The 25845-nt window shown below is 41.5% G+C and overlaps 1 long non-coding RNA gene across 2 annotated transcripts in view; it reads right to left on the bottom strand.

The window, feature by feature from the left end:
• Positions 1-12015: 12015 nt before the first annotated feature.
• Positions 12016-25845, bottom strand: part of LOC309870858 — a 390860-nt gene continuing 377030 nt past the window's right edge. For both annotated transcript variants that reach the window (XR_014314858.1, XR_014314859.1), the window contains exon 4: positions 12016-12350. This is a non-coding gene — a long non-coding RNA (uncharacterized lncRNA). The remainder of the gene's footprint in view (positions 12351-25845) is intronic.

The raw sequence follows: 25845 nt of genomic DNA, 5'->3' as shown, positions 1-25845 counted from the left end.
AAAAAACCTGATTGGCTGACAGGCACGTGGGGGATTAATCAAATTAAAACAGTCCACTAAGAAGCCCATAAAAACCCCTAGATATAAACACCAAATCAGCAACCGTCCTGGGTCCCATGCCTCTTGGGGAGCTTTGTACTATCACTCAGTATCACTCAAAAAACTTAGCTCTGCTGCCCACCACCCTTTGGTCTACCTCTTCTTCTTCTTTTTTTTTTTTTTTTAGAGATTATTATTATTTATATACCTGACAGAGAAAGAAAGCGCTGGGGTGCACAAGCAGCAGGAACTGGAGAAGCAGGCTCCCCACCGAACAGGGAACCTGATGCAACCAGAGGACCCATCCCAGGAGCCTGGGATCATGGAAGGCAGATGCTTAACTGACTGAGCCAACCAGGCACCCTCTACCTCTTCACTCTTTTGAGACAGCATGACCAAGAGCAGAGGACACTGAAGGAAAAGAAATCCTGTAACAACGACAGGTAAAAATTTCCTTCATTCCTCTACCAATATGTAACATTGGTCCCTTTTTCTCCAGCCTTTGACAGAAAGTTTAGTTCTTTCAGGATCCATCCGCAGTCTTCTCATTTTTCTATCTTCCATGCAGTCCTAAATTCTGCGTTAAGCATGTTTTTTAGTTTTTGTATTTCATGATGCTTTGAAGGATCTTGGGGCCTTGCTGACCCAGGAGAGACTGTCCCTCCCCTGGTTAGCTAATTCCTAGAGATAGCAAATGACTACCCTTCACATATGCCAAAGTAATCCAGAGCCCATACCACCAACTACCCACTTTGCCAAGCTCTCACACATTAGCTCCTGCCCTAATCACTCCGGGGCAGGTATCATACAACTCAATCTGTATTCCCAGAGCCTGCCGAAATTATTCAAACTAACCAATCCTAAATCGGCTTACCTTTATTCTCCACCTTGCCCATTCTTTCCCATGAAAACTGCAATAAAGGCTCTTACCCATGCTATTCCTTTACTCCTGTTTCCTGACAGACCCTGGTTCTTCCCCTGTGGCCTCACATGCCTCTTCCTCTTGAGAGCTAACTATAAGTGAACAAACTGCCTTTTTATTGGCAATCTTCTCCTCTCCTCATCTGTTAACCTACCTGTACCTCAGTAAAAACAAATTCCTAGGTGTAAAGAAATCCAATGTTATATACTTAAGGTTTTTGTTATAATAGCCCCCTACTTTTAGGCACCAATTTCTACGCTAATTTTTTGTTGCTACAGAACAGTCCCCGAAACCAATGGCTTAACATGTTCATTATTTTTTATTTCTCACAGTTCTGTGGGTTGACTGGCTCCGCTGAGCATTCTTTTGTTTCTCCTTGTCATGGAGATGAGGTCACTCGAGTGGTTGCACTTAGCTGGGAGCTCACCTTGGGGATGGAATGTCCAAGATATTCTCCAGAACCTCACTCTACTTGGTCTTCTCATCGGTCAGTAGTCAGGACCGAATTTCTTTATAATATAGCAGCTGGCTTCTAGAAGCGAACGTTCCAAAAGATAATCCCCAGTGTGCAAATATTTATCAGCCCTCATGCTTGCTACTATCTCAATGGCCAAATCATCAGTTAGTTCACACTCTGTGTGGGAGGGGACTACCCAAGCGCTGAAAGAGGCATGGGTCCTTTGGGGCCATCGAGGTAATAGGTCTAGCATACCAATATGATAATGCCATTCCAAGTTTGTTTTTTGTTTTTTGGTTTTTTTGGGGGAAAGAGCCCATGGAGTATAGCAGAAGGAGTATGTATGCTGTGATGGGGTGAAGACAAGGTCTGCAAGAGATGGGTGTAGACAGGACAATCCTGAAGGATTTGATTTCTCACTCCTCAGTTAAATTGAGAAGTGAAGACACAAATTTTCATTTTCCTAGAACACATCTTAATCTGGGATTAAATGGCATTACACTGCCAGTAAGCTTTTATTTCATGGATATCCCCATCACTATTAAAGAGGCCTACTGTGGCGAACTCTATTTGGAACTATGAGATTTTCTTTCTACTTAAAAATTTTGTTTTCATTGCTGTCATTGTTACTGTCCCTTTTCCCTACATAGATTCCTTTGGTTACATTGACATTCTGAGAAGAGCTAGTCTTCAGCAATTAGCCACATGGAAACATGTGCTACTTATGGCAGTCTGCTCTTGCTTATTTCCTGTCTTGCTAATTTTGTGAAATTGGTTATTTGTGAATAGTTACTTGATTACAGAAATAACTTAGGCCTAGAACTGTTGTCAAGACTTAGACGATTAAGGTCATCTACATGAGTCTGAGTCAGTGAGATAAAAAGAGGATATCCAGGCTACCACCTGAGTACCAAATATTTATATGTTTGGGCTTTTGAGTCACATAAAGGGAGCCAAACTGATAGCTGTTTTATTGAAAGGTTAAAAAATAGCAGGGCCTCAGTCCATCAAATTACTCATTCCAAATGTCATCCTGAGTCAGGCCTCTCCCAAATATAATTACTATTACGCTCTGTACATTAATCTCTGCTTACGCTTTCTAATGTTTGATGTATTGCTCCTTCCGTGTCATGGATTCATTTAGATACTCTCTATTTGCAGTTCTCTTGCAGGTTTCAAAATAGAATCCACCTGTAATACTCACTAAAATTACTGGAAGTGCCATTTTAAAATGTAGATCCCTGGGCCTTGTCTTAGACCTACAACATCAGAGTTTCTTAAATTTGAATCCAGGAGTCTGGATCCTTTTGGACAAGTGTCCATGTTTGCTTCATGTATGTCAGAGTTCAAGAATCACTGCTATACAGGGAAAGACAAAAAGAGGGCATGAGACCCAAACTGAATTAACCAATATTCATGTTTATCTTCGGAGAGGAAGGGCAATATCTGATTCTGGCAAAATTCAGAATAGAGGTTGGTCCTTGGAAACCTTTTCATCTCCCTTCCATCTTTGCTCCCTCTCATTCTTCCATAATTCAGTAGGCCTTGTTGTTTGTTCAGCTAACACCATAAGCTAGGCAGTTGGCCTTGAGCCTCACAAAATCCAACGGAATCAGGCATAGTACCATCTCTCCATGCTGCAAGTGAGGATGTTGAAGCTATGGAACTGAAGCTATGGAACTTGTCCAGACCAGGAGCTAAGTAAGGTAGAGCTAGGGTTTGAGCCAGCATCCATTCTCTGCTCACTTGCCTGAGAAACTCATTCCACATCACACTGTTAGTGGTGTTCGGCTTCACATGCAGGAATGTCCCTGCATCTGAGATTTTAGAATGTAGGTGAGGTTCAGTGGGGTAGAGTCCAGAGCCGATGACCAAGAAAGAATTCTTGAGACACCTTTGGTGCAAAATGGTGGTTTATTAAAGCACAGGGACAGGACCCATGGGCAGAGCCTGGGATTGTGAGGGGTGGCAGGTTAAATAGATGGGGTTGGAGGAGGTAAGGAAAAAGGGAGGTTTCAAAAGAACTTTCATGTGCTAAAGATGACCTATGAGAGAGATACCGGAGGACTTGAGGCCTTGTCCTTGTCAGGTTTTTCCCTCTAGCAAGGTACTAACCTTAAGATAGGTGGGCGAGTCCTAAAGAATGGTACATATGTCCCACTCAGGAATGGGGGTGGGGAAAGGTTGCAAGGTGTCAGCTTTTGCTTTGTCCTGTCAGTCTTCTGTTCCCTCATCAGCCATCCCTGTTTTTCTTTTTTAATTGAAGTATAATTAACATACAATATTATGTTAGTTTCATGCAGACAACGTATTGATTCAACAGTCTCAGACATGACTCAGCACTAATACCATGGTAAGTTACCACCTATCACTAAAGAACATTATTATAATATTAACTAACTATATTTCCTCTGTTGTACTTTTCATCTCCGTGCTTATTTACAGAACCTGCAATGCCAGCACCCCTCAGAAACACTTTTCTCTTTCCTTTTGAATCAACTCTAGTTGCCTTTTTGTGGGTATTTCTTCTAATTTTTTGAACCAAAGAATGAAAGGCTGGTGGCTGGTATCCTCTCCACCTCAGCCATCCAGCCATCTTTGGAATGTTTGTTGTTAGGCAAAATGCAGCCTCTTTGATTAGTGAACCCCTCAGTAAGTATCTCCTGAGGAGTAAAAATGAGTAGAAGATGTCTTTCTGCAGAGCCCTTTCTTCTTCATAAAGGACTCCATTGGAGCATACTCTCCATGTCCATGTTTTGGTCACTGTTTGAGCTCCAGTCCCTAGAAGAGTGGTTGATGTATCAGTACTCACTAAATGTTGGCTGAATAAATGAATGTACAAACTGATTTTTTCCCCAGTTTTATATTTTTTAAAGATTTTTTTTTATTTATTTGACAGAGAGAGATCACAAGAAGGCAGAGAGGTAGGCAGAGAGAGAGGGGGAAGCAGGCTTCCCACTGAGCGGAGAGCCTGAGGCAGGGCTTGATCCCAGGACCCTGAGATCATGACCGGGGCCAAAGGCAGAGGTTTAACCCACTGAGCTACCCAGGTGCCCCTTTTCCCAGTTTTATTGAGAAATAGTTAACATACATCACTGTATAAGCTCAAGGCACACAGCATGATGGTTTGATTTACAAAACGATTACTACAATAGGTTCAACTAACACCCATTTTCTCATATGGATGCAATAAAAAGAAGGAAAAATAAAGAATAACAGTGTTCTCCTTGTGATGAGTACTCTTAGGATTTTCTGTATTAACAACTTTCCTACATATCGTACAGCAGTCTTAGCTACAGTCATCACATAGTACCTTACATCCCTAGTACTTATTTATCTTATAACTTGAAGTCTGACCAACTTTCTCCAGATCTCTCCCTGCCCTGCCCCAACCCTGACCCAAGTGTCCTCCTTAATGCCCATCACCGTTATCCTATCCCCTCACCCATCTCCCCTCCAGCAACCTCAGTTTCTTCCCTATAGTTAAAAGTCTCTTATGGTTTGCTTTTCTCTCTGTTTTCCTTATTTTTTCTTTCCTTTCCCCTATGTTCATCTGTTTTGTTTTTTAAATTCTACATGAGTGAAATCATATTGTATTTGTCTTCCTCTGGCTGACTTATTTCACTTAGCATAATACCCTCTAGTTCCATCCACATCACTGCAAATGGCAAGCTCATTCTTTTTGATGGCTGATTAATATTCCATTGTGTATATATGTGTGTGTGTATGTATATCTATGTGATGTATATATATATCTATGTGATATACATATCTATATATATGTCTGTGACATATATATATATATATATCTCACATCTTCTTTGTTCATTCATCTGTTGATGAACATCTGGACTCTCAATATTTTGGCAATTGTGGACATTGCTGCTATAAACATTGGGGAGGATTTCCTCATTTTTCATGCCTGAATAATAATCTAGTTTATATATACCACAACTTATTTATCTAGATAGCCATCAATGGATGCTCAGGTTGTTCTCATGTCTTGGCTATTGGAAATAATGCTGCTATGAGCATGGGGGTACAGATATCTCTTCAAGTTAGTGTTTTCATTTCCTTTGGCTATAGTCTGAGAAGTGGAATTCCTGGATCATACATATGGTAGGTAGTTTTATCTTTAATTTTTTGAGGACCCTCCATACTGTTTTCCATAATGGCTCCAATTTACAATTTCATTAACAATGCACAAGGGTTCCATTTTCTCCACATTCATGTCAGCATTTCTTTTATCTCTTTTTGTGATGGCCATTCTAAGAGGTGTGAGGTGGTATCTTATTGTAGTTTTAATTTGCATTTCCCAAATGGCTAGTAATTTGAGCATCTTTTCATGTACCTGTTGGTCTCTTGTATGTTTTTGTGGAGAAATATCTATTCAGGTCCTTTCCCTATTTTGTAATCAGGTTGATTTTTTGTGTGTGTTTTATTATGGTTTTTGCTATCGAGTTGCATGAGTGCTCTCTGTATTTTGCATATTAACTAACCCCTTATCATATATATGCTTTGGAAATTTTTTTTCCTCCATTCCATTGATTGTCTTTTAAAACTGCATTTTAATGTTATAGCTTTCATCAGAAACTCAGAAGGTGATAGTTAAGATCTGGTTTAAAATTCCTAGGAAGGGAAAACTGATCTGCTAGATACATCAACCCTGTCCTGTGAACTGACATGAGTAAGCATCACAGCTGCAGCTGTGTCCCAACAAGTGGCCAAGGAATGGGAATTTCAAGTTCTTTACTAGGAATATTTGGCTAAATGCCATGGTGGGGAGGGGGGTCTATAGATATTAAAGTCAAGCTATAATTTATCTCATATACCTACATATTCATTCTTTCACCCATTAAATAAATATTGGGGAACTGCCATGTAATAGGGACAGGTCTAGGCACTGGGAATACAATAGTTGACAAAATTATCAAAAGTTCTAGTCCTTTTAGGATTTGCTATATTTTGTTCAGTCGGGGGAGGGGTTGGGAAAAAGGAAGCAAAGACCATGACTAGGTCTGCTAAAGAGAAGAGAACAGGTAAACACTCAGGCCAACATCAAAGGCATGTGCTTTGGAAAAGGTAGGAGAGACCAACAGAACATTATACCTGAGAAAGTTGCACTGTGCGTGGCCTTCTCTGCCCAGGGCTTTCATGCTCAAGAGGGCTATATTCAGGACAGACTCAGGCTGGGAAAAACAATGCTAGGAAGGATCCACCCACCATCCTCCTCTTCCTTTGGAGCCTGCATTTCTACACTGAGTATGAAAGTAGAAAGAATGTTTCCTGTTCACTGTGAAGCTTACAGTACAGTTCTGCTGCTTCGGATGCCACAGACAACCTGAGCTGTGTATCACCGCTGCTGACAAGGAATAGGTAATACGTGCTGAGGGAGAGAATGAGGCTGTCTACACCAGGTGGCGGGCAGCAGGAAGTAGCATTGCCAGGGAAAACCTCATACTTCACTTGCTGACTCTCCTGGCACAGCCCTGCCTGGCTTGGGCCGCAGTGATGCGGGGAGATCCTTGTTCCTTATGGCTTATGGCTTATTCTCCTTTTGGAGACCCCAAATGTGCTTATTTGGGCAATCTCAGACAGGATCTTGTTGGTCTCTTCCCCCTCCTCCAATACCTGTGCCTCTGATGCTAGGCTGAGTGTTTTTGCGTTTGTTCATTCTGGGCCAAGGATGGGATGCATAATCCCTAAAATCATTTTCCCTTCTCCCAGAAAACATCTGGATCCACTCTTTTTCTTTTTTTTTCTTTTTTAAGATTTTATTTATTTATTTGACAGACAGAGATCACAAGTAGGCAGAGAGGCAGGCAGAGAGAGAGGAGGAAGCAGGCTCCCTGCTGAGCAGAGAACCCGATGCAGGGCTCTATCCCAGGACCCTGAGATCATGACCTGAGCAGAAGGCAGGGGCTTAACCCACTGAGCCACCCAGGCGCCCCCCCCCCTTTTTTTTCATTTTTTAAGTAATCTCTATACCCTACGTGGAGCTTGAACTAACAACACCAAGATCAAGAGTCTCATGCTATACTGACAGCCAGCCAGCGCCCCTGGATCTACTCCTTCTTGAAGAATTAATATATTTCTATGAATGTCTCACTCTTTATTTCCTCTTAAAATGCAAACAATCATGGGAGAGTTAAATTAGTAAGTTCCTAACACATTCATGTGAATTAATTCCTCCGGCAGTTGACGGAAGAGCTGAGAATAAGAGAACTGACAAGCAGAGAAAAAGTATATACGGGGTGTAGAGAGGTGGCGGACAGGTGCACATTGCCTGAAATTACCGAGGCCAAACTCTTCCTTCAGTATTCTTGCTTGGGACATCCTCAAGGTGTGGTAGAGCTCAGCAGTAAGTTGTAGGGGAAAGTGCTCAAACTCTGGACTTGGACAAAATGTGTTCTGACTCTGACTCCAAGTCTGCACATCTGAGTTACTGAATCTTTCTAAGCAGTCGTTTTCTTAGCTGTGAAAATGAAGGGGGGTAAGAAGGGCTCCTGGGTGGCAGTCCGTTAAATGTCTGACCCTTGATTTGGTCATGATCTCTGGGTCCTGGGATTGGAACCCTGGAGTCAGGCTCTGCGCTCAGAGGGGAGTCTGGTTGAGGCTTTTTCTCCCTCCCCTTTTCCCTCCTCCCCCACTCTCTCTCACATACACACTGTTTCTCTCAAATAAATAAACAAAAAGTGAAGGGGCGGATAATGAAAATAACGATACCTATTTCTCAGGAGTGTTGTGAGGATCACATGAGATAATACACGTTGGCTGACAGGCAGTGTCTGACACATGACAGATTCAAGGGCAGTGAGCTTCGGGCTGCGATCAGGAGGCTTCAGGCTGGTGGGAGGCAGGTCACTTCCATCATGGCTGTTGCCTTATTCATCTGGAAGGATTAGGAAGGAGGGGTATGGGCAGGGTAGCGCAGGTGATATGCTTTGCTGTTCGTGCTAGCCTGGCCACCGTCTGCACAGAGATTTCTCTTCCAAACTGGACGGCATTGAGGCATTCACCTCATTGCACAGTGATTTTCATCTCTCGCTGCGGCTCCTCCCACCAGTACACGATTCCGCATGATTGCTACTTCCTGTTGGGGCCTGGAACAGGAGCTGTTACACGGGAGGATGGAGTGAAGCGGCTTCCTTGGTGCTGGCCAATCTCGTGCGGAGCCGGGAACACTACTGCTCGCACAGCCCCTTCCTCACCGCTGACCTTCAGTCTCTTCTCTCCTTCCCGCTTCTGCACAGGACACAGGCGCTAGCACGTGTTCTCTGGCCGTCTCATTGCAGATTTTAGGTCACCTTTCGCTCTCTGCTTCAGGCTTTTGCCAAGAGATAGTGGAGAGCTAACGCAGCGTTCGGATTCAACTCCATAAGCAGAAGCCCAGATCTCCAGAATCACCAGCCATCTTCTAGCCGCTTCTTGCTTCGACCTCAGACTGTGTCCTCGGGTGGTCTTGTTCACTGACTCGGGGGCTTCCACTAAACCCGTGGCTGTGGAGAGAACATGGGGCAGCCTCACGAGGCAGATGAGCAGGAATGGAGCAGTTGAAGCAATAATTTCTCAGGTCGTTACCAAGTGCGGCTAATAGATTATCAGTGCCTTGCATGCCAGCCTTGAATATTAGTTTGAAATTACCTTGGTTAAACACCCAGGGCTGGAGTGTGCATGCCGGTGCATACATGAGGGAAAGGGAAAAAGAGAAATCCTCTTTTCCCTAAGAGGAACCTGCTCCATGGGCTCTTGGGCTGTCCCAGCAAGATGCCTGATTTTATCCCCATGCTGTAACCCCCCAACACCAAACCTGGGCTTCACTAGGAGACTGAGCCGGATTGGTTCCTGCCCAGCTATAGGCAATGCTCTTGCATCCTTTTTGGCTTTTTCTGTAGTAACTGAGAGCTGGTATGAAGTGATTATGTGGAGGCTCTTGAATCAGGTTGCCGGAGCCTGAAATCTCTCCGGGGCACTTCCTCTTAGGCAATTAATCACTAAATCTCAGTTTCTATTTCAGTGAAATAAATGTTAATAAAAGTATCTGCTTCAGAGGGTTGTGGAAGGGTTAACTTAGGTAATGAATATAAAGTGCCAGCACAATGCCTGGCACATACTAAGTACTTAATAAATGTCAGATGCTATTAATAATCCTCTACATTTTTATAGCACTTAATTACTTTCCAAGTATTTTCACATAGTTTCACGTGACTCTCCTAACCAACCCACCAGGTATAAAATGCAAAGCATGTAGTATCATGCTCATTTTTACCATGATAAAATGGAGTTTGTAAATGATTAAACGTTCTAGATTCTAATTAGTGAGAATTCATTCTAATATCTTGTCCCCTTTCAACCATCCCTCAGCTGCTTTAAGAACCCAGACTAAGAAAAATCTTCTACTCACATCAGAAAAAGCAGGAAACTTAAATTATAACATGTGCTTCTCATCAAATAACAACCTCTCTGAGCTTGGTTTTTGCATTTATGGTATTAGAGGGCTTCTTCTGCGACTGATCATCTGTGGTTTTTGGTTCTCCTTTAACAATGGGGCTGGTTCCAGAGATAAACGATGATAAGAGATAAGAGATGGCTCCTTGCTCACTGGTTCCCACTCTACACAACTCCCAGGACCCTTAGGGTATATTGCCTGCACTGTAGCTACTTTTGCGAATATGCTATCTTCCAAGGGTCAAGCTCCAGGAGCACAGAGAAACGATTTTAATTGTTTCCCCTAGAGCAGCTAGCATAATGCTTCCCACATTGTATTCAGTAACTACTTGTGGACTAATGATTTTGTACTTTTGGGTTCCCTCATTAAGGTCTAAGGTCTAATTTTTTTTTTTTTTAAGAGTTTATTTACTTATCTGAGAGAGAGAGAGGAGAGGCAGAGGAAGAAGGAGAGAGAGAGAATCTGCAGTAAACTCCATAGTGAGCTCAGGGGAGCTCAGGGCCCCATGTTGTGCTCAATCTCATGAACCTGAGATCATGACCTGAGCAGAAGGAAGAGTCAGATGCTTAACCCATTGTACCAGCCAGGAGCTCCTACTTCAGGCCTTCTGTGTCAAGGTCAGCCTCACTAATCTATCAATTATTTTGATTTTATGAGTTAGACATTCAAAAAAACCACAAAAAACTTCAGCTTTCAAAGGTTTTACCAAGAGAGTAGGAGGGGGACACATTTCTATAAACTTACATATTGATATTGTTCAAAAAAAAGAAGTCAGTGCTTCAAAGTTCCCAGGGACGCCCATCATGATCATCAGTTATCAAGAAGAACCAAAAGAAAGTCTTCCTGCATTTATCAGCATTGATCTTTCAAGAAGTTAGTTAGAATGAGTGTGACTCTGAGAGCAAGATATGGACTGGACATCTTGGCATGTCCCCTCTTTTGTGTATTTGGATTCCAAAGTGAATAATTTTGCAGCTTTCATACAAATCAGATAATATTCACTTATTTAATGGTGGTATTTTTATAAGTCTGCATGAATAATTGAGGCCTAGACCATAGTGTATGTTGCAAATAACATTCTTTTACCTTTAAAATTGAACTTTACCATGAGATCAGAATTGAACAGTGAACTAACCAGAAGATAATAAACAAAACAAAACAAAACAAAAACAAATGACAGAATACAAAAAAAGTAACAAGAAGACAGTAAAAAAAATGATAGGCTACTTGGAGGAGTGTCAGCACATGTAAATTAAAGAAATACAAATACATGCCTCCTTACCTCTAAATACTTCAATTGTTCTTAAGAACAAGAATATGCTCTTAGAAAATATAGCACAATTATTTAACTGAGGATATTTAATATTCCCACTGTATTATTACCCAACAGAAGGTTCATTATCAAATGTCACCAACTGTCCAAGTGATAACAGTGTTGAGGATGCAGAGAAAATGGAGCCCCCTTGCACTGTTGTTGGGAATGCAAATTGATGCAGCCACTCTGGAAAACAGTATGGAGGTTCCTCAAAAAAATAAAAATAGAACCACACTATGATCCAGTAATCGCACTACTGGGTATTTACTTGAAAAATATAAAAACACTAATTCAAAGGGGTACCTGCACCCCCATGTTTACTGAAGCATTATTTATAATAGCCAAACTATGGAATCAGCCTTAGTGTCCAATGATAGGTGAATGGATCAAGAAGATGTGGCATATATCTACAATGGAATATTATTCAGCCATAAAAAGAATGAAAAGTTGCCATTTACAACAACATGGATGAAACTAGAGAATAAAACACTAAGCAAAATAAGCCAGTCAGAAAGACAAATACCATCTGATTTCATTTATATGTGGAATTTAAGAGACAAGACAAATGAACAAAGGAAAACAAAAAAAGAGACAAGCCAAGAAACAGACCCTTAACTATAGAGAACAGATTGATGGTTACCAGAAGGGAGATGGGTCTGGTAGGGAGGATGGGTAAAATAGGTGATGGGAATCCAAGAGTACACTTACTGTGTTGAAAAAAAAAAAAAAGTTTTACAAAAAAAAAAAAAAAAAAGGTCCCAATAATGTCCATTATGACAATCTTTCCGACCCCCATACCCAATTCAGAATCCAACCCAAGAGAACACATTTCATTTGGTTGTCTTGTTTCTTTAGTTTCTTTTAATCTGGAACAATTTCTTAGACTTTCATTGTCTTTTATGACATTGACATTTTTAAAAGAGTACAGCCCAACTGTTAAAAGTTTGTATGGTAGTTCCTCACATTTCCATGCAGGTTATGCATTTTCTAGCAGGTATAGTGTGTAAGAAATGCTGTGTCCTTCCATGACCTCCAGTCAGCAAGCCCATGATGTCAGGTTGTCCCATTGTTGGTGACATTAATTTTGATCACTTGGGTTGAGGTGCTCGGTGTCAGGTTTTTCTCCATTAGAAAGATGATCATTTTTCCATTTGTATTAACAAGAAATCTGTAGAGAGATATTTGGAGACCATAAAAATATACTGTTTCTTTACTGAATTTTTCACCAAAAATTATAGAATCTCTTGATAATTCTATACCTAATTACTATGGATAACTGCAAAATGGTGGTTTTTAAATTTATTGTTCTTTCTAGATTTATGATGTAACATTCTACTGTAAAAAGAGCTTCCCTTTCTCCCCTATTATTTATTTATTTATTATCAATATGGGCCCATGGGTTCTTATTTTATTCAGTGGGCTATAGTAAATTACTGTAATTACCCATTTCAAAGCACAAATTGTAACAGGTTTGATCAGACGGAGCCCTTTCAAGTTGGCTCTTGTATCCTTTTGACATGTCCTCATCATTTTTCGATTCTTTCTTTACTTTGCAGCACAGCAATATGTTCTGAGCTCATCTTGGATTTTCTCTGCCCCAGTCCTGGAATCTCTAGTCCCTTTTCATGGAGAAATGAGACTTAGAATTGCAAATGTAGGCATATAATTCGATGTCAAAACATAGGCTTTGAAAGATATTCTGTGTCTCCTCTGTTTATGTCTGAAGTATCTATTTAGGCAAAGCTAACTGTGTCCATAGAGCCAAACAGTGGATAACTCTTATTGGTTGACCCAGTGGTCTATATCTTAACAATAATGTCAGTACTAGTTTTAATAATGGCTGCTTGGAGGGTGCAAGGAGGGTGAAGAATCCTACTTTAAATGTTCACATTGATTATGAGACATCTACTAATTTCAAAAACATCAAGATGTGAAAAAATTTGCATCTTAGAATCAAGAAAATAAGTAGTTTGTCTTAAAGAAGAGCATATCATTATGGCTTCATGCAGAATCATTCAAATGACTTAGAGAAAGCATTCAATAATGTTATAAACCGCTTTGTTTATATTTCTTCTCTTGTTATCCTTAACTATACTTTCTTTTATTTTCACTAGGTTTCAACACAAGTATAGGGGCTAGGTCAAGTGAGTCTATTTTAGTTTTCATAGATACATGAAAAATGAAAAGAAATCACAGCCAGAGCTTCTATTCCTCAATGATTGAACTTAAAGAAGATAGATCATCACTAGAAATAGGTTGGTTTGTTCCACATTTTCTCATATATCTAAATTTTAATAGGTCTATTATATCATCTTAATGAATTAGAGAACTAAATGGATTTTAATAATAACAAGAACATTTTATGTGTGGATATGACTTTGTAGTTAACAAGCACTTTACAAAGGCCATCTTACCAAAGGTAGCAGAATGTATTAACTAATTAGGAGAACCTGCTGGGGATCTGAGTGCCTGGGGTACAAGTCCTGTCAATGCTACTTACTGGATCTCTGTCCTTAGGCAAATTACTGAAACTGTCTAGGCTTCAGTTTTCTCATCTGTCAAAGGAAGATAATAGTAGCACCTGCTTCCAGAACTCACTGAGGATGAAATGAGAGAATGCAGGGAGAGTGCACAGACAATCCTCGCTACTGAGTAAACAGCTCAATAAATGTTAGCTAATACACAGTAGATCAAAGAGAGGTCTGCATCATTCCAGAATCTCAAGGGGACACAGTCCTTTTGTATACACAATCTTCATAGGGCAATTGAGTATGTTTTCCCTACCTAAGAACCTAACTTGATTTTATAGGAAACATCTTCTTTTTTTTTTTTTTTTAAAGATTTTATTTATTTATTTGAGAGAGAGACAGTGAGAGAGAGCATGAGCGAGGAGAAGGTCAGAGGGAGAAGCAGACTCCCCATGCAGCTGGGAGCCCGATGCGGGACTCGATCCCGGGACTCCGGGATCATGACCTGAGCCGAAGGCAGTCGTCCAACCAACTGAGCCACCCAGGCGTCCCAGGAAACATCTTCTTAAGCTCTAAGTCCGGGATATGATGGAGGACACAGTACCACAGGTTGGCCCGGGTACTTACCTAGCACGGTTTAGTTACCTAGCTCTTCCTGGTTCCCACTGCCAGCAGCTTAATCCTTTGCATAACCCAGCCTCTTTGCTCTGATCTAGTATCCTCCCATTCATAGGAAAACCACGGTTCCCTTGAGCCCGGTCCAGAAAGCAGAGAAAAGGAGGAAAGAGGACACAGGTAGGAAATGTGTGCTGGCTCCTCTTACTCGGGTTGTTAGTCCTGGATGACTCACTTCGTTGGTCACAAGCGGTCCTGAGGGTACTTATCTGGGGACAACACCCCACAGATGATTAACATTTTCAAGAAAGAAGAAAAGACAGACACCTTTCTTCCATAACAAGGGATTCACCATTTCCCTTTGAATTCCTTAATTGGCCTTTCTAATTAGAGGGATTTGCTGCTTTATTTAGCAGTCTTTGGCTGTGATCTATGTGGTTTCTGCAGGCCTGGGCCAGATTGTTTGCATCTTAAAGGAAGTCTAGGGGAGTCCTACTTCTTTCTAGGGGTTCTTTCATGCTATTCAAGGGTTTGAGAGAACTGAGGTCAAGGACAATCCATTAGTGTGCAGAGGAAGGAAGCTGGGACTCCGCCACCTGTTTCAGAGCAATGACATCACTCGTGCTGGCTCAGCTCCTACAATGTCGTGTGAAGCTGTGGATGAAGCAATATGTGTTAGCAGACTGTCACCAGGTCCTCTGCCATTTGCACAGCTCTTGTACTGTGAAGTGTTAGCATCTGCACTACTAATTCTTGGGAGAGTCTCTTAAGTTCTTCCTACCCCGCAGTTTGTCTAAAGGGTTCCATCTAGGGGCGCCTGGGTGTCACAGGCGGTTAAGGGGCTGAGTCTTAGTTTTGGCTCAGGTAGTGATCTCAGGGTCCTGAGATGGAGCCTTTCGTCAGGCTCCACGGTGGATCGTCGCGTGAAGTCCGCTTGGGACTCTCTCTCCCTCTTCTTCTGCCCCTCTCCCGGCTCTAGTGTGCGCCCTTTCTGTATCTCTCTCTCTTTAATAAATAAATCTTTAAAGATTCTACCTAACTAAAAGCTGGAAGAAAAGGATTCTTCATTTGGGAAATGTCAAAACATGTGGGGACATGTGGGATAACAGCAAACAGAGTTCACCAGGGATTACATACAACGTGGCTTAAACAAATAACATTAGAAAACAAATGTAATGATCTGATCATCATAAGAAGCAATTCATAACAATTAACGCTTCAGGGAGGTCTGTTTCCACTGACCCTGCAGAAGTCTCAGGTGTTTGCTCAGAGAGACGAACTGACAAAGTAAAAGTCCTTTTAAAATGAGGGGGTTCGACAATGTTGTGTTTGGCGCTTCACTCCCCTGGTGGCTCCTCCTCTCCTGAACCCCTCTACCCAAACCACCCTTCCCCTTGCCCACCGAGGGTGGACTGGTAGACTCAGAAGTGTCTCTAGTCCCAGCGTTCTGTCTTGCTCTGGATAGTGACTTGATCGCTTTCTGGAATCTGGATGTCTGGCTGCCTTGTCCCTTCTGGCTACCGCGTTAGTGACCAGGATCTGCTGTCTGGCCTTTCCCTGTGAACGTGCATTTCCCCAGCCTCAGGCTTTTCATGGCCACTCCTGCTCTCTGATTTTTGTCCTTGAGTTCAGTGGCTTACCAAAGACCTAATTCAGCAGCCTGTCTGCCTCTGGCTCTTTAATTAGCTCCCCAGAGGCTTTTCTTAAAAGTCATTCTGGATCATTTTGAAAGGGGCATTTCCTTAATATAAAGCTCCCTCCTCATCAGGAGGTACAGCTGAAAGCTTGCCTTAGCCATCCTCTGTGCAGCTTACCACGGCCTCCGATTACGAAAACATGTTACTAGAAGGATCAAGGATGAGATAATTTCTTTCTTTGTGCCTTCTTTTACTACACAGATGTTATTTGGCCATTTATTATTCTAAATACAATGCAAAGGCTACAATGAGGACTATATTTCCATTCCTGTCTCAGAAGGCTTACTGTCCAGAGCAATAGTCCTTAAACTTCATTGTCATAAGAATCTCCTGGGAGTTTGTTAAAACACAGATACCCAGGTGCCATAACTCAAAGATGATAATTCCACTGTTGTAGAATAGGGCTCAAGAACCTGCATTTTTATTTTCATTTCTTTAGGATTTTACTTATTTATCAGAGAGAGAGAGAGAGAAAACAAGAGAGCGAGCACAAGCAGGGAGAATAGCAAGCAGAGGAAGAAACAGATTCCCTGCCTAGCAAGGACCCCGATGTGGGGCTTGATCCCAGGACACTGGAATCATGTCCTGAGCCGAAAGCAGACACATAACGACTGAGCCACCCAGGCCTCCTGAGGATTTGCACATTTTCCTTTAAAGACTTTATTTATTTATCTGGGAGGAAGGAGAAGGAACACGGTCAGGGGGAGGGGCAGAGGGAGGAGCAGAGGGAGAAGCAGGCTCCCAGCTGAGCAGGGAGCCCGATGAAGGACTCCATCCCAGGCCTCTGGGATCATGACCTGAGCCAAAGGCTGTCACTTAACTGACTGAGCCACCCAGGTGCCCCTGGAGAATCTGCATTTTTAATAAGCATCCCTCCCTTGCCTGGAGAACGGACACAGGGTCCCTGTGGATACTTCAAGAATACTACTCGAGGACAGAGCTACCCCAAGTCAGGTCACCCCCTGCTGGAGACACAGTTTTGGAAGCCAGTGAAAGGAGGCCAAACGTGACCAATATGTTTGGTTTCCCTAAATAAAATGTGGAGCTCATGTTGTATCTGAATTCTTTTTTCCTATCAGGATCCTCAAACTGCTCTTTATGCTTTGATCTCCCTTTCCTTATAGGAGGGAGCATTCTGTGTCTCGATTTGAAAGAAGGAGATGGTGAAAATTATCATGCAGTCTGCCACACACCACACAGCACTTTGGTGGAAGGTTCAAGTCAACGCACAGCCTTCACAACATAACAAGACAGCATCTGCCAACACAACAGCTTCCCCAAGGTCCCATGTGCTTGGATTACCCAATGATGCACAAGTAAGAAATGACTTCACTTTCTCAGGGTCATCAAGCCATGGCTGGCACCCAGGAATGTGAACATTTTAGATGATCTCCAGGTAACGACGGTGCTGGGAACCACTGTCGTGAGGGCAACGTGTGTAGAACGTCAGATGCGTGTGGGGTGGATCTCCGCACCTGTCCCACCCGCTCCTCTGTTCAGCTTGAGTCTGTTGAAGTTGGTGCTCCTGCCTATGCTTTTCCTCCTTGGGCTATCCCCGGACCTTTTTTTCTGTTGTTCTTACTTCCTTTTGGAAAAGTACTCGGGGCACAATTCCATCTGACTGCTTGGAGCGACAACTGCTCTCTTTCCATATGTGTTCACCTAACTCCATTTACCTCCAGATTTAAGCCTGTGGATTCTCTCGTGTATCTAAACATTGCTGGTGTCAAGGGACCGACTTGGAATATAGGAAATTATAGTTTAGATAAATATATATGTTTTAAATTGGTATTACATATAATTATATAGAAATTATAAATAAATAAAATATTATTTACATATATAGGTACATAAAGTAGATGGACATTTCAAAAATCTTCAAAGTACCTTGCCATCAATTGTCAACTCCAGCTGTCACCTTCATCTTCCAATATTATATGATGCTTATATCAATACTATTTTTAATGGAAACTGTAAGGATTTTACTTGCTGGCTCTCAGTCAGAGAAATGCTTGGAGAAGACCATGTCAAAATCATGTCAGGTATCCTCAAACTCAGGGAAAAGGCAGTGAGAGGAAATCTCTAATTATCCTAGTCAACATAACCTGAATGGGCAAGACGAGTTCATAGTGAAGCATGAAGCACGCCAGTACTTGGCCTTCAATCGCTCCTCTTTCTTTCAGTTCTGCAAACATTTTCTTGTTAATTGTGTCCTTGGTGGTCTAACTTGAACACCAGTATCCTCAGTTCTGCAGTGTTTTTTCTTAAATACCCACTTTTTTCATTTTTTTCCTCCCTAAGATGTAAATGACCATTTGAAGGAAAACTGGGAAGTTCTTGATGCTGTAGCAAGTGAGGGCTTGGGTTTTATAAGCCTTCATTCAAACCCTGCTTTTCCCCTTATTAGCTCTCTGACCTTGGACAAGTTGTATGACCCCTGAGCCTCAGCTTCCTCAGCTATAAAATACAGTTGATAATAGTGACTTCCTCAATGAGATGTTGTAATGAGTAAATGAGAAAAGGCACACAGAGTGCTTAGCACAGCATGGGCCCACAATAAGCATTCATTAAAGGTTACATTTTATTGTTATTGTTAAATTTTATTGTTATTATTACTAGTCTTGGGAACATCTGAGTTTTCATAGGTAATAGAACTTTTAGAAAAAGAAATAAAACTCCCTATATCAGCAAGCAAATAAATGAGGATTTGGGGGAGCTTAATAAATGTTCTTGCCTGAAAGAATACCACTGACTTTTGAGTAAGTTTATTGATTCAACAAAACTGTATTGTGCATGGGCTATGTGAGTTATATCTCAATAAATTAAACACACACACACACACAACACTGTATTGTGCACTCTTAACTATGCAGGGCAGGAGGGAGGGGATACTAAGCTAAGGAAAGCACAGTTCCTGTCCCTAGACTGTGAATGGGAGCAATCAGAGCTGACAGTATCCTGACTCACCACCTAACACATTCCTAGAGTGGACTTCAGCTCTCTAAGGAGCATATGCATGAATGAAAGTGTCAGCAATGGTACCCAAGGTTCTCCTCTCTGAATCATCTGATAGCCATCCAGCCACCACTGGACACAGGACAAATCCTTTCCCATTCCACATTCTTTCCTTGCCCAGCCCTGTGTCAGGGTGGTCTCTGTCAAAAGTCTCCTTAATAAGGGGTTAGGAAGTGGTAATTAAATAAACAGAGATGATAAAGATCACAGAATTATTATTTTTATGAATCTGATGCGCTGCCCACTGTGCTAAGAAGGCAACTCAGAATTATTATTTTGAAAGATTTTATTTATTTGACAGACACATGGTGAGAGAGGGAACACAAGCAGGTGGAGTGGGAGAAGGAGAAGCAGGTTTCTGGCTGAGCAGGGAGCCCAGTGCAGGGCTTAATCCCAGGACCCTGGGATCACGACCTGAGCTGAAGGTAGATGCTTAACGACTCAGCCACCCAGGCATCCCCAGAATTATTTTTATTTCATTTTTAAGTAATCCCTATGCCCAACATGGGACTCGAACTTACAGCACCGATGTTAAGAGTTGCAAATTCTACTGATTAAGCCAGTCAGGTGCCCCAAAGATCAGATAATCAAAATGCAATTCCTTTCTTTCCTTTTTTAAAAAATACAATTTCTACGTTCTTTTTTTTTTTTTTAAAGATTTTATTTGTTTATTTGACAGACAGAGATCACAAGTAGGTAGAGGCAGGCAGAGAGAGAGGAGGAAGCAGGCTCCCCGCTGAGCAGAGAGCCCAATGTGGGGCTCAAACCCAGGACCCTAAGATCATAACCTGAGCCAAAGGCAGAGGCTTAACCCACTGAGCCACCCAGGCACCCCAATTTCTACATTTTCTATGACAGGCTGGAGGAGTGTCATAAGAAGTGGAGTAAGTAATTTCCTATGACTTTGGATTTGAAACTGCACAATGCATATTCTGTGACATTACTGTGACAGTGGAAAGTGCTGGCTAGCAACACCCCCTTGCTGATATAAATCCATTTGTATGAGTTTTTTCCCCTCAGGTCTTGGAAGTGCTGAAATATGTATAGAAGTTTTCTTAACCTGAAAGAAATTGGTTTACTTTTTAAATTTATTTGGGGGGGGTGGGTAAGAGAAAAAAAATGTTAATTTTCAAATTAAGACACAGGGAAGTACAGTTTGGTAAAGCAGATGGGTCAACAAAGAATAATTTTAGGCCACAAATCATTCTCATGCCATTAACCTTACTTAAAAAAAAAAAAAAGAAAAATAAAACAATAGGCTCTTAAAGATGATTCTTTGGTCACATTGTGAAATATTTTTTCCAATAGCAATGGAAAGGCCCCATAATAGAATGGACAAGCCCTGAGCTGAGAGTTGAGGAACATGGGTTCTTACCCACGTTTCATATTGGTCTCTGTGACCTCAGGCACATTTTAGAACCTTTCTGGCTTCAGACTCATCTTCTGAAAAGCAAAAATATGTGATGCTTCAGACCTCTTCCACTTCAGACACACCATGGCTGCACGAAGTATGAGAATGTAACATGGAACTCACAAAGCCACTTAGATTAGTGAGTGGGTATCTTCCCAAGTTGCATCAAAGTTAGAGACATGTGGTTTTTAGAGAGTGTTTTACCTTATAACCCTGGATCTTGCCTTTCCAAACCCTGAGCCTAAATAGCTCCTCAGATTGGCCCTGCATTTGTTCAAGCTGACTATTGCCTCTGCTGCTTCATACCCCAATTTCTCTACATTTTTATTTAGTTGTTATCGCCACCCTGTTAGGCAAGTATTATTTTTTCACTGTACAGATTAAAAAAAAAATTAGGCTCAAAGAAGTGAGATACTCTATATTCCACAGCTGGTGAGTGGCATAACTTGGACTTAGACCAAAATATTTTGATTTTCATGTTAGCTCTCTTATGCTGTGCCTTTGCGGTAATCCTGATTTAAGGGGAAAGATCTATTAAACCTTGGTGAAGATGTTGTCAGTTGATATATTTTTGTCATTTGTCACCTGAGGCCTTACCTACATTGGTGCCAATTAAACTGATGAGCTGCCACTTGTTCCTGGGAGACACTGACCATGAGAGACCTAGGGAAATTACTTCAATAATACCACCAAGCCACACCATGGCTAATTATTCTTATCCTTTTCTCTCTTTTACTGGTTATACATCATCACCATTCATGTGTTAGCCAAGCCAGAAACCACAGTCATCTTTGATTTCTTTTTTCTTCTCTCCCATAACATATATTCTTCTTTGGAAATGCTCTAAATTCATCTCTCCCACCCTATATCCACTGCCATTTCCCAGAGTCAGCTTGAATCAGTTGATCTCCCTGATTTAAACTCTATTAGCACTAGAGCAATTAAAACACACCACAAATTCTTTTTCAGAATTAGAGCTTTTACTGTGTGGCTCCTTTTCTTAAAACCTCCCTTCAAAGAAACAAACACAAAACCCCACAAGATTCAGACTCCATAGTATAGCATTAACATCCATCCCCAATCTACTCCCCTATGTAGTCATTCTGGCCTTCTGATTCTGCTGAACATTCACCCTTACTCTATGGCTCCATTTCACCCAAGAAAAGCAGATAGAGAATGAAAAGAGAAGAAATCAAAGGATCTGATTCTAGGACCTTCAACATTTTGTCAATTGAAAAGAAAGAAGCCATTCAATGGGATCAAGATAGAGCAATCTGAAAGGTGAACAGTCCAGTATTAAGCATATACATGGAAGGTGAACAGTCCAGTATTAAGCATATACATGGAAGAAGGTTTTTAAGAAAGTTCTACAAGGCCCCTGGGTGGCTCAGTTGATTAAGCATCTAACTTTTGGTTTTGGCCCAAGTCTGATCACAGGGTCATGAGATCATGCCCTGCATTGGGCTCTATGCTCAGTGTGGAGTCTGCTTGGGTTTCTCTCTCCCTCTGCCCCTTCCCTGTCATGTGCATGCTCTCTGTCTCTCCTCTTTTCCAAAGACATAAATAAGCTTTAAAAAAAATCTTAAAAAAAAAAAAAGACCTGTGCATAGCAAAATGTTCTTGGTGACATCATAGGAGCTTCAGAGGGCACAGAGGAACAGAAAATGGGAGTCTGGGTCAGAAAAGTGAGGGGCTGACATGCATGGGAGCGTCAAATTGGGCAGCTCAGTGAATCTCATGGAAAGGAAAGGAATAGAAGTATAATGGGATCTCATCTTATCATCCAAGGTGGGTTGTAATTTGCCCATAACCCCATGTTTGAGAATGGCAAGTAAACAGTCCTAAAATAGTGTAAATAAAACAGTAATAAAGGTAAATTGAGGGAATTGAGAATACATAGAATGCTGAGATCCAAGAAGTTTTCTTCTTATGGGAAATGGTATGAAAGACATTGCTTTAATTTGACTTGGGTTTTGAAAGTTTGACTATCTTGCATGTCATAATTATTAGGCTTCATAAGTCTGGAAGCATGTATGAGATTACAGCAATGATAGGTAAAGCCACTCCTGCCGGTGTTGTGGACATTTGTCCTTCACCTGTATCATCTTGCCCTTTCCAGGCAGTGCCAGGACTTCTCTGTTATCCTGGGCTTTTGCCTCTCCCTCCATCATTTGTGCTCTGGACCTACCAATCTCTACCCCATCCTATGACCACTGACTGCCCCTCTGTTGATTTCCTGTGAGTCTGCGACTTCTGAGCTCTCCAGTGAGTTCTGTAGCTACTCCACTGCTACTCCACTCCACTCCATAGCATGGGTTTGGGGCCCGACGCTGTCCCTGCCATTGGAAATATGAAGCACACCCTTCTCTTCACTCCCCACAGTCTAGCTCAGTTCAAGCTCTGCCTTTTAATAGAACTTTACTGGAGTTCTGCGTGGCAGAAGGGAATCGCAATCAATAGAGTTACCTTCAACTGCTTCTCGAAGTGCTGCTTTCAGAGCTTGGGGGTCAGGTACCCATTCACAGTTTCCTTGTATCATTGCCTGATCAGCTCTAAGGCTTTCTGTCTCTTTCCAAGTTTTTCTCTGAAGCCCGGACTGATCAAACTCCATCACCAGGAATCTGCTAAGTCTACAATCCTTGGAATTCGATGCCAACAGTCCTAGGCTCAGAGAAAAAAAGCTAGACTTTGGTTAGGTGTGAAGTCCTACTTTCCAAAGTCTCATTACCTAAGATTAGTGACTTATTGGGATGACTGCCAATGGGCATAATCACTTTCTATAAATGAAATGTCACCTCCTACCCACCAGAGTATGACCTTGTTCCCAATCTTAGCAAGGCAAGGTTTCAGTAAAGATGTTAATGATGATAATAAAAATGTTATTTTTTGTTATCAACATTATTGATTAATCTAATCCTCAAAGCAATCACAAGAGAGATGAACAATTATTTTCCCCATTTTATTTATTTATTTATTTCAAAAAAAGATTTTATTTATTAATCTGACAGAGAGAGAGCAAGAGAAGGAACAAGCAGGTGGATGAGAGAGGAAGAAGCGGCCTCCTGCTGAGCAAGGAGCCCAATGCAGGGCTCAATCCCAGGACCCTGGGATCATGACCCAAGCTGAAGGCAGATGCCTAATGACTGAGCCACCTCGGTGCCCCATTTTCTTCATTTTATAGATGAGAAAATTGAAGTACAAAGCAGGTATGTAATTTGCCCAAGATCACACAGCTGGTAAGTGGCAAAGCTAGTATTTGGACCCAATTGTCTGATATCAGAGCCTATGATGCCGCTACCCAGTACATCCTACAGGTTCACATCCAGAGAAGCCCTCTGTCCAAACTCTGAATCACTGTTTGTTTTTTATTTTTAAAATTGAGATTTAGGGGCGCCTGGGTGGCTCAGTGGGTTAAGCCGCTGCCTTCGGCTCAGGTCATGATCTCAGGGTCCTGGGATCGAGCCCCACACCAGGCTCTCTGCTCAGTGGGGAGCCTGCTTCCTTCTCTCTCCCTGACTGCCTCTCTGCCACTTGTGATCTCTCTCTGTCAAATAAATAAATAAAATCTTAAAAAAAAAAAAGCTTTAAAATTGAGATTTAATTCATATACCCTCTAGTTCACTTTACAGTGTGCGGTTTAATAGTTTTTAGTATGTTCTCCGATTTGTGCAGTCATCACCACAATCTAATGCTAGAACATTTACATCACCCTTTCCCCACACAAAAAAATCTCATATTCAGTAGCGCTCGGTCATTTCCATTCCTGCTCCCCTCCCCAACACAACCTGCAACTACCATCTCTATTCTGTGTCTATATAGATTTTCTGTTGTGGACATTTCACATACATGAAATCACACAATATACAGTCCTATGTAATTGGTTTATCTCATTTAGCATAATATTTTCAAGGCTCATCCACACTGTATCATGTATGAGAACTTCATTCTTTTCTATTGCTTAATTATATTCTACTGTATGGATATACCAACTTATTTATTCATCAGCTGATGGATATTTGGAAAGTTTCCACTTTGGGTCTATTATGAATGATGTTGCTATGAAACTTCAGGTACAAGGCCATGTGTATTACTCTTTAGTATATACCTAGTAATGGAATTACTGGTAACTGTCAGTTTTAAATTATTCATAATAGAAGTCATCAAGAGCAGCGTCTGCATAGAATTTCCCCTGGTTTGCTATCATTGGTCATCTATGGTTTTTACTATGGGAAATCAAATTCCACCCTGCAGTTCTCAGGTTTTAGGATTGAGTTCAGTGATTCAAGGATCTTTGATAACACACACTCACACACATTTACATATACACACATTCACCAGAAATATAAGCAAGGATGTATAGGCATGGGGTTGTCTACATTTCTATAGAGAAAATAAATACCCTCCTTACCCTCATCCCAGCTTCTCCTCCAAGTAATCTCATTTGAAGCAATATTTCTTGGGCTCAAACCTGTATCATAATTCACGTCATCAGACTGAACCCCTGGTTTCTCACTGAGAAGATCTACTTCCTTCACAGCTTTGGTATTATTGTTGATGAATAATGTACAGAGTCTTGCTTTGCATTTTTGCAACAGTACTTGTTTAGGTGCTTTTTGTAAACCGAGGGACCAGAGTGCCCTAAAGGAGCAAGTCCTTCCCTCTTATAAGCCAGAAAACGACTTCGGTTCTTTCTGGTTCTATCAAGGTTTAGAAAAAAACACAGAGTTTGATTTTTTTTTTCTTTTCAGCTTGAACATCATGGAAAAATGCCAAAACACACAGATTTTGTTGAATGGGTTTAAAGTCAAAGACAGTGCCCCTGAGAACTGCAAGGCAGTAAAAGGATTATGTGAAGAGTTGACATATATAAAAACACAACAAAAAATTTCACACGTAATTATTCTAGGTGCCTGCAAACCAAACACTTTCCAACTTTTTTGTTCCATTATTTCACATTACTTGAAGGCTCAGGGGTTTGCTTTTGGGACTACGTCCTACCCTTTTATTCCCTTCAGCTTTCTTCACAGAGTCCCTCCTACATAGGACATGTGCACCTAGCTATTTGAAGCGCAGGTCAATGAAGGGGAACAGTCTGTGTATTGGTAAGTAAACCTCGGAAAAGGTCCACTAGCCATTTGTTTAGCAAGCTTTATAACATGTGCCTCCTATAGTCCATGATTCACCCTGTAAATTCCCCTTATTACCCTGGTTTCTCTCAGTTTCTGTTCGCTGTGGCCCAGTACCCCACTGCAGGCTTACATCATGTTACTCTCCTCAGAGCCACCTAAACATGGGCCACATTGGCTCCCTGCAATTCTGGGCAACATGCATCTCTTCTTCCGGGGACTGTCCTTTGGATTGAAAAAATACACGTTTGAAAATCGAGCAGACCTTTAACGTGTTTGGCCCTGAGGTAGAGAGAATCCTGGAGGAAAAATAAATCAATAAAAAGAATAA

The sequence above is a fragment of the Mustela nivalis genome (genome assembly GCF_964662115.1).
Source record: "Mustela nivalis genome assembly, chromosome: 1".
Classification (NCBI taxonomy): domain Eukaryota; kingdom Metazoa; phylum Chordata; class Mammalia; order Carnivora; family Mustelidae; genus Mustela; species Mustela nivalis.
This window is presented reverse-complemented; position numbering and strand designations above follow the sequence as displayed.